Raw genomic sequence first — 9,277 nt, 5'->3', positions numbered from 1 at the left:
GCTAAAAAAGTTGAATGTTACATTACACACTTCAAACTACAAACTTGCTTTTTAAAGATATTCTTGTGACTACAAAGTTCATTCCATTGGCGTCACTCCTGTTTTAAACCGTTCAAGTTACGAAGATGATTGACATAAAGACTTCTCCCTGTCCCATATTGCCGTGGAAGCAAACTTGTTACTTAAGCCATGGATGAAAGGAGTCCACAAAACACAAAAGAAATTCACCTTATTTATTGAAACAAAATTTTAGCTGTAAACAACTACCAACCTCGCCTACCAGATCTTGTTGCACTAAAAATCGAGAAGAAACACCGGAAAGGTGAGCATTAATTAACTTGCGTAGCAGGCATTCTCCAGTGCGGCAAGATCTAGAAGACAAGGTTCATAGTTGTTTTCTCCTAATATTTTACTCCAATAAATAAAATCAATTTCTTTTGTCTTTTACTTTTCTTTTGTCAACCCCTTTCATCCATAATTTCAGTAACACCAAGAGACAAGGAGGAGTCTCAATATCAATCATTCTCATAACTCAAACTGTTCAAAAAAGGAGTGACGCCAGTGTTACGAGCTTTGTCGTCACAACATTATCCGTAAAAATCAATTTTACAGTTTAAAGTGTGTAATTTAACATTCAACTCTTTTAGCTGAAATAAAACAATTGGATATCATCGAAGCAATAATTCATTTCTCAGATCATATGGTCCCATAATATTACTTTTACGTAATTTTACCTTATCTTACTTCATTACCTTTTATGATACCAAAAAAAAACTAAAACAAAAACGTACAATGAATAGAAATCTTATGAACTTCCATTTCCTGCATATATATTAAAAGTTCGAGGATTGTCCACGATTGTACTTCATTATGACAGCACAAGAGTAGTAATCATAAAGAAAATATTTGAAACTAGTAAGACTAGCACTAGCTAAGTTTATTTACCAGTGAATAGCTTCTAGTCTGGTTGTTCCAATAAAAGAAAGAAATTTCTGATATGTTGTAGTTCTACACCTCTTGGAGACAAACATAAGAAAGCTACGAGCGGATGTTCGAGTCGTTCTAGTGCTTTCACGGACGATCAGAACAACGCATAGACAAAGGTGTATCAGAATATGAGTAACCTCGTAAAAGAATACCATGTCTAGGAGTTCATGCCAATAACATACGGAAAGAAGTTTTACAGATATTAACCTTTCGTTATAATATATTTCTGTAATAAAAAAGAATTGGAGAATAAATTTGGTTGCACATCTTTGATTTTTTTCAAGTTTGGAAATTAGTTCTATTACTTAAGTTGCGTAACCAAAATGCGCACCCACTAGGCCAAGATACAAAGTGCGCCATGTAGAACTACTTCAAATGTACCTAGTATTCCCCTTTATGTATCCTAGCAACTTATTAGCACGTGCAGCTTGATCACAGACTTGGCTCCGCCAGGTCAGGTCACACGCTACTAAACCTCGCCCCGAAAAGAGGGTCACGTAAAGTCGCCTCCCCCCCCCCCCCTCATCAAAAAAATAAAACAACACTAGCCACAAATAGAAAACCACCAAATGTAGACATTTTAAACATACTCAACCATTAGAACGTAATGTGAAGTGTTCTTCCCAATATAAACCATGTAAGCGCTAGCCCTACTAATAGAAATGGACTGACACAAAGACTCTAACCCTGACAGAGTTTTTCTCTATCCATGTATTGGCCCATTGCCATTACTAAGGCTACGGCTAACGCTTACATGGTTTATACGGGTACCAAACTAGCACTTAACATTACCCTCTAATAGTTGAGTCTGTTGAAATACACCTTTCAATAAATACATTTCCCTACCATACGTTAACATCATACACACTATAATTTATTATTACTTCAAAAGATTATCACAAGAAATCTTCATATTACTAAACTATATCCGTCATAATTATCACTTTCAGATCCCACAAATGCAATTAATTAGATGCAACCCGAATTTACAGTGCAACGCGCCATACCGTGGCCACCCAACAAACTTTCTCATTTGAGAACTACGTGTAAATACGTCAACACAACAACCCATGCAACGGTGTTCAACTTACAACTGTGTGAACTTTGCAAGGAGGCGTGACTGTCAATCAAATTCACACACCCTGATTGGCGGACAATTTGTAAAAAACTTTGTTAGGTGGCCACGGTAAGACACGTCGCACTGTAATAAGCACCACCAAATTCCCCCTTCCTCTTCTCCTCAGTCAAACATCCCAAAATGCCCGCCAAACTGGATCCATTTGAACTAAACATACTCACTTGCAGCTTATTTGACAAGAAATCACCCAACCATATCCAAGGGTGAAGGGTATAAAAAGAATATAAAATAAAGGTAATGCTCGTCGCACCATTTAGAGGTAAAAAGCGGTTTTGACACCTCTTACGCTATGCAACCTTAAAAGGTCCACAGTGGGAGCTATAGCAGCATCATTTAACGTATTGACCCAAAAAATTATGACAAAACATTTGACAATTACCTGACTTTTAATTTGGTCTAGTAAAAACCCATAATTCCGTACCTCTTACGAGTGAAAAAATTTCATCCCATACTGCACAACAAAGGATCTTTATACCTCTTACGAGTTCAAAATTTTCAACATTTCCGACAAGCACCTCCACTATCTTTATCAAAATCCAAAAAAATCATTTATCACCACATAACAACCAGGATGTGCAGGTCCAATTTTCAAATAACACAATTTTTTTTTGGAAACTAAATATTGTTTTTATTTCACTTATATTGAGGACGGCAGTTTACTTAATATACGGGAAAACACGATTTTAACAAGTATTATTGAAATCCAAAAACAAAATTGAGGGTAACCACACATTTTTCAAAGATAATTAATCAACAATATTTGTAAAAAGCTTTAAAATTCAAAGCAATGTATGGCATTCTTTTCCAAATTGAAGCTTAATTATCTCTGAACAATGCATGATTACCCATAATTTTCTTTTTGAATACCAAGAGCACTTGCTAAATTTTGCTTACTCCTCATAGTCTCCAACCACGAAAAAATACTCCTGTATCAATAATCACCGCCAATACGAAATCCGAGTATCTCCAAATGCGCAGAACGTTTGCCAATAAAAATAGTAGGCACCGTCCTTAAGATTTTCGTCCACCTTACTTGCAGAGCGTGGAAGACTCTACAAGACTCAAGTAAAATCTTTATTGACCATGCGCTGCATATCGCTAAGATATACTTTCGAACCCAAACTTAAGCCTCATTTACACTAGCAAGTTTTCCTTGACAAGACCACTTGTCAAGGAAAACTTGCCGACTGTACACACTAGCAAGTTTTCCTTGACAACTTTTCCTTGGTAGTGTAAATGAAAAATATGACAAGTTTTCGTTGACAAGTGCACTTCACAAGGAATATCCTTCTCACATCTTCCTTGTTCGTCTACACGACCAAATTTCTGACTTGACAATTTTTCCTTATCAAGGAAAAGCTAGCACGCCAGATTTTCCTTGACAAGGAAAACGATTTGTCCACATCTATACGAACAATTTTTCCTTGTCAAGGCAAACTTGTCAACGAAACATTGCTCGTGTAAATGGGGCTTTAAGATACGTAATACCCTTGCGCTCGATTCATGTTACAACGGGCTCGATTATAACCCTCGATTTTATTACTTTCGCATACCCGTACTCGAAAAACCTCTTTAACGACCATCAAGTTCAAGATGCGGTGGCTTTAAAGAGTTGACGCCAAAAGAACAAAACAACTCTCTCCTCACAGAATGAGTTCCGTCAGCCACTTTGAATTTTTATCTGGATTACTTCTCTAAACTCCTTCCCAACCATTATTAGCAATGTACAAGAGGAGTAAATCACTCAAGAACATCCTTATTAAAACAAAACTCTCAATTAAACGTTTCATAATTATCTGCAACCTCAAACCTACAAAACACAATCCTTGCAGGTTTGTCACACATTCTTTCATATATTTCCGACTACTAAATAAACATTTACATAATCCATTATGGCACTCCACGGTCTAACCATGCAGCTGTCACTAACATACTTCCGGTCATTGATGTCAAACTCAATTTTTTATTCAATACAAGAGAACAGGTTTCGTGCTTAATTACACTCAGTGCAAAAATTAACAGTAATTTAACAATTACAGGTAAATGTCTAACATAATAAAATCAATACCTTTTCTGAAATCCTGATATTCCATTTCTATTAACGAACAACAACAAATACAAAATCAACAATATCCGTTCTACACCATAACAATTTCATTCTTATCAATTTCGCTGTTGTAGAAAATAGTTAAATATTTTAACAGTAACAATTTTCCTTAAATATAATAATTACGAACTACAACAAATCGAAAACATCAACATAAACTTATTGTTTCCAAATATTTCCTTCTACATCACCACACGTTTAACAATCCTTTTGTTGTTATACAAAATGGTAAAATTTTTCAACAGTAACAACTTTTCTAAAATAGTATCGTCTGTTGTGCTTTTAACTGACACGCCGATCATTTCTTCAAGAATATCTTGAAATACTACAAAATGGAGAAATCCTTCATCCGACTTGTCGTTATTCTCGACCAAAAACTTAATCATCAAATTCTCTTTACAGGAAGCACTTCTAAGGATGTGACCACAATGGTCGCACTTCACAGTTGCCGAAGAAGTAATCTGACTGATCTTTTTGTTACAATGTACACACTGCTTGAAACGAGAGAATTCTCCTATAGAGTGAATAGTCTCTACTTTCATTTCGAACTCTGCATCTGCAATGTCTTTTTCAGGTGTGATGTTTTCCACTACAAGTTCCTCCTTCAAGTTGTGATCAACTTTTCTTTCAATCACTGTATCTACAGTAGTATTCAGTAGAGCAGTACATCCATCCCTACGCAATCTCACTTGCTTGAACATGTATACCTCTTCTACCTGGACTTCTTCGATCTTGCTCTCCCACAGTATCAGTTTGATGCTAGCAGTTTCATCTGCAATGTAGCAATTGGTTTTTTTCAACTTTGAAGCCCCCACAGTTTCTATTTCATTGTCTTTGTAGACCAGCTTACTTATTACATCAACCATATCCATGTCAACTGCATTATCTAACATTAACTGCAAAGTCAAATAGTTAGTGTCATGGCTCTCAGTGAACTGGAAGTTATACTCGGAAGTTACAGGCGAAGACAGCTTCGTCATGTCGTTTATAAAAATAGTTCGACCATCTTTCGCAGTGTTGTACCGCTCAATTTTCACTGCAGTTTTGGTACGAACTCAATCATCGAAAAAACTTCGTTTCACCCGTGAAAAGCAAACGGCTGGCTGCGTTCCAGATGCTGACTGAAGCTTAAGATTGAAATATTCCACAGATCCTGACTTACTGCGTTTCAATGGAGACATACTTTCAATATACGCAATTAATGGCGAAACTGGTCGTTTCTTTGGACTTGGAGGTCGTATAGAAGATTTGGATACAACATTCTCATGCTTTTGAGACAGAGCTTCGTTTTCTGCAAAAACACTGAAGTTGTTATTGGCCGATAGCAAACTCTGTTGAGGTAAACTTTTGTCTTGCTCAATTCCAGTTGCGAACTCCTTGTTTTTAGGGACACCTTCTACTGTAAACGAAATGTTGCTTCCGGAAGAAATTTCTGTGGTCTTCACTTTCTTCGATTTAGCAGCGCGAGACATAGTCGAACAACATAAACACAAAGACAAAGTACAAATTCAAACTATGGCAAAAACTGCAAATTACATTGTGGAATGTCCTATGACCAATAAATGAGTTAATGCATGCAGTTTTATACCACCAAAAGGATCGAAATCCTCCAATCACATAACGCCCATTTCTTTAGAAGACAGTTGACCAATAGAAAATGCAGAAAATAAACCAATGAATGAGCTCAGAATTTGAAATCCAATTAGCTTTTGATCAAAACAAGTGAAATTTGTCACGTCCAAACTTTTAGTAGAGCAAAGTTCAAGTATTACTTAGCCAATCAAGTTATCTCAACACTATTGATCACGTGTAAAAGTGTGGGGAAGATTACGAAAACGTCCTTTTTATCACGTGAATTCGGTCAACATGTCACCAAAGTCGCTAATAAAAGGTAAGACATTTATTTTTACAAAAACCAAAGCTGCCACAAGCTGATAACCCGACTTTGCAATACATAACTATTGTCTAGTAAAAAAGTCTAATGGTTAAAACAGTTAAAAATTAAGTTAAGTTAAAAAGCTAAACCTCTTTCCCTCAAAACAAACTTTCCCTACCTCAAATGTGTTGTCCACTTTTGTTTTGCGTCGATTCATTACTCATTTCACTATATCAGCAAGTAGCTAATGAATCGACACAAAACAAAAGTGCATTGCATTGCAAAATCGCGCTATAAGCTTCCGGCGCCTGTAGAAAACGTAAGTACTCCCGCATAAAGCAAATAAAAGAAATTTAAAAATCAATCAGCTCTTGTTGTAAACAACTCAAAATTTTTTGGTCGGCTAAAGTTCGAGTCTTAACTAGCCAATGAATTTATGTCGACACTTTTCATCACATATAAAACGTAGAACACATTACGGAAAAATCCCTTTTATCAACTGCATTGCTGTAAACAAGTTAATATTGTCAGATACAGTATTTTATTTGTTACCCTACATTAACATTAGAAAAGCACAAAACTTTATATCACAACAGGATCATCGACACCCTCACTTCAATTCTTACCCAGAATTATCTGTTTTGTGAAATCAGTAGCTAAATAGACAATAAAAGGAAAAGAACTAATTTTGGAGAAGATTTAAACCGTCAAAACAATAACAAAAATAATATTTTCATTTAACTGCAACAATTTTCGTTAATTTACCGTATAGCTCATTAGACTAAGTCCTAAGCGTCAAGTTCATTCTCTATCACCAATCTAAAGATAACATAATCATGATATATAGATTTGCCATATGTCAATCCAATCTTAAAATCAGTCTGTGCTATTTCTCCGTTTCCTCTATCGGAAATCCCAAAAGTTCCGTAATAGAGTCTTTCCTGTCACTCCACTGCTAAATATTGCCTTTATGACTAGAGTCCCCTGCACGAGGTAGCAAAAATACCTAAATTCAACTAGATTTTATCCGGTGAACAAAAGCAATCGCGGCGAAGCCGGTCTAAAACAAATTATCTTTCATTGGATCTTCAAAGAAAATATCCCATTATGCAACTCCATATTAGAACATAAATTCAATAAACAACACAAGAGGTCAAAAATAAATACCTATAATTTTAAAGTAATTCACTAAGAATATGAATTATTATACATCTCCGATAAAACTTCGCACACTGTTCTAACACGTCAAAGAAATCATAAAAATTAAATAAAAAGGAACGTCCCCATCCTCGTTTCCATGGTACATCGCTAACCAAAACGGCTATTTAAGCCACTTTGACAATTGCCGTGTATCCCTAATCTTAAACAAATTTAGCCCCATTTAATAAATATAATTCATCTACGTGCCTCAAAAATCTATTTTAATGCCTTACCACTTAAAAATACATTTAACTTGAGTATACATTGTTCAACCCATAATCCTTCCTTCCCTACAATTTTATGAAATTGCCAAGAAACTGACTATATATTTTTGCTTATACTATTATTACTCCATGAAGACATCCTCTCACCAAAAATATGAAATAAAAAATGAGGCTCGCCGTACTCCTTCACGAAAATATAACCATTAAAACGAATTAAACATAGCTTCAATGACAATTCCCCAATTTAGCAATATCCGCAACCTAATGCACCCACCAATCACAAAACAAACTATGCGCACTAGGGTTGCCCAATGCAAAGCTCGAATCATGCACACAACAACTAAACCATTCTTCGCCGTCCAATATCAAAGTGACCTCTATTTCTAATATTTTACTAACTCTAACCTTATATACAACACTGAAACCAAGTGATATATTCTCTGAGAGCTTTTCCTTATTGAATACAGATTTAACAAACTCAAAGAAAGAATCGAACACATTGAATTGCTTTCTGTTAATATCTAGTTATTTATAAATTTACTTCTTTATTTCTACTCAACTACACAAAAAAATAAAAATAATGAAAAGAAATAAATAATGCAATAATTCTTGTTAATCAAAAATTATATTTGAAAAAACCTTGCAGTCCATTCTTTACCTTCTTATTTACTTTATGCAGCAAAAAAAAGCCTTTCATCCCAAACTTCACACAGAAATTTCTTTACTTCCATATAGTCTTTAACAAGAACTCCATTGCTTGTTCGCACCCACGGAATAAAATAGGACGTTTACTTTGCCTCTCATAACAAATACGTTGTTTATTTCACAAAAATTTCTCACAACAAAAGATCCTTTGTCAGATGTTTCTCCTTTTATGCATTCATCTTATTCTGAAAATATTAACTAATTTCCACACGCCATTTCAAATTTAAATAAATAAGCAGTTTTCATTACGATGACAACAATTCTTGCTCTGTATTCACCCTGGTCCAAAAAAAGTTATTTGACAAGGAAACAATATTTCCTTCAGCTTATCTACTCTTTATTTACGTCAATTTTACGTTCTTGACCACATTTAATTTATGCAACAATTATTTGCAAACAAAAACCTTTCTTAAAAATAAAGAGCGTTTTCGTTCCTCCCTCATATCAAGTCTTAGGCTGTTTAGCAATGAGTACAAAAATTTGACGAGGACCAGCACGTACCAAAGGCAACCCAGTTTACGCTCTCGTAGCGTCTAGTTACACATAGCAGTAACTGCACAAATTGGTGAAGGGGAACAGGCAATAACCAGTACAATACCTACAGGAGTATATCATTTTCATATGAGATGGTCCAGAAATTACAACAGATATTTAGATTTTATCTTCACACTCTTTTGAACACATACTACAGTAAAATGTATGGAGATCAGTGAGGAAAATAATTTGCATACAGAATAACACGGGGATCAAAGGGCTAATAACAGGGATATTATGACAGTTACCTTGGAAATATCAGCTTGGCGAATATTTAGACCATCTGCAACGTGATAATTTGATTCACGTAGTTTTAGAAATTCTCGTCTTGCCTCACTCAAAGCAAAAGTAATTTCAATGTTCTTGTGATTGTTAGAAGTGAGAATGTACCTTCTAACAGCCCTTTCCTCTGTGCAACATGAGTAGTTATCCACTGAACCAAAACGGGCAATATCATCTTTGAAGTGCAAGAGATTGTGAAATGTAATTACACAACTTTGAACACC

This window comes from Montipora foliosa, chromosome 1, assembly GCF_036669935.1.
Source record: "Montipora foliosa isolate CH-2021 chromosome 1, ASM3666993v2, whole genome shotgun sequence".
Lineage (NCBI taxonomy): Eukaryota > Metazoa > Cnidaria > Anthozoa > Scleractinia > Acroporidae > Montipora > Montipora foliosa.
The sequence above is the reverse complement of the archived record's forward strand: the minus strand, read 5'-3'. Positions refer to the sequence as shown.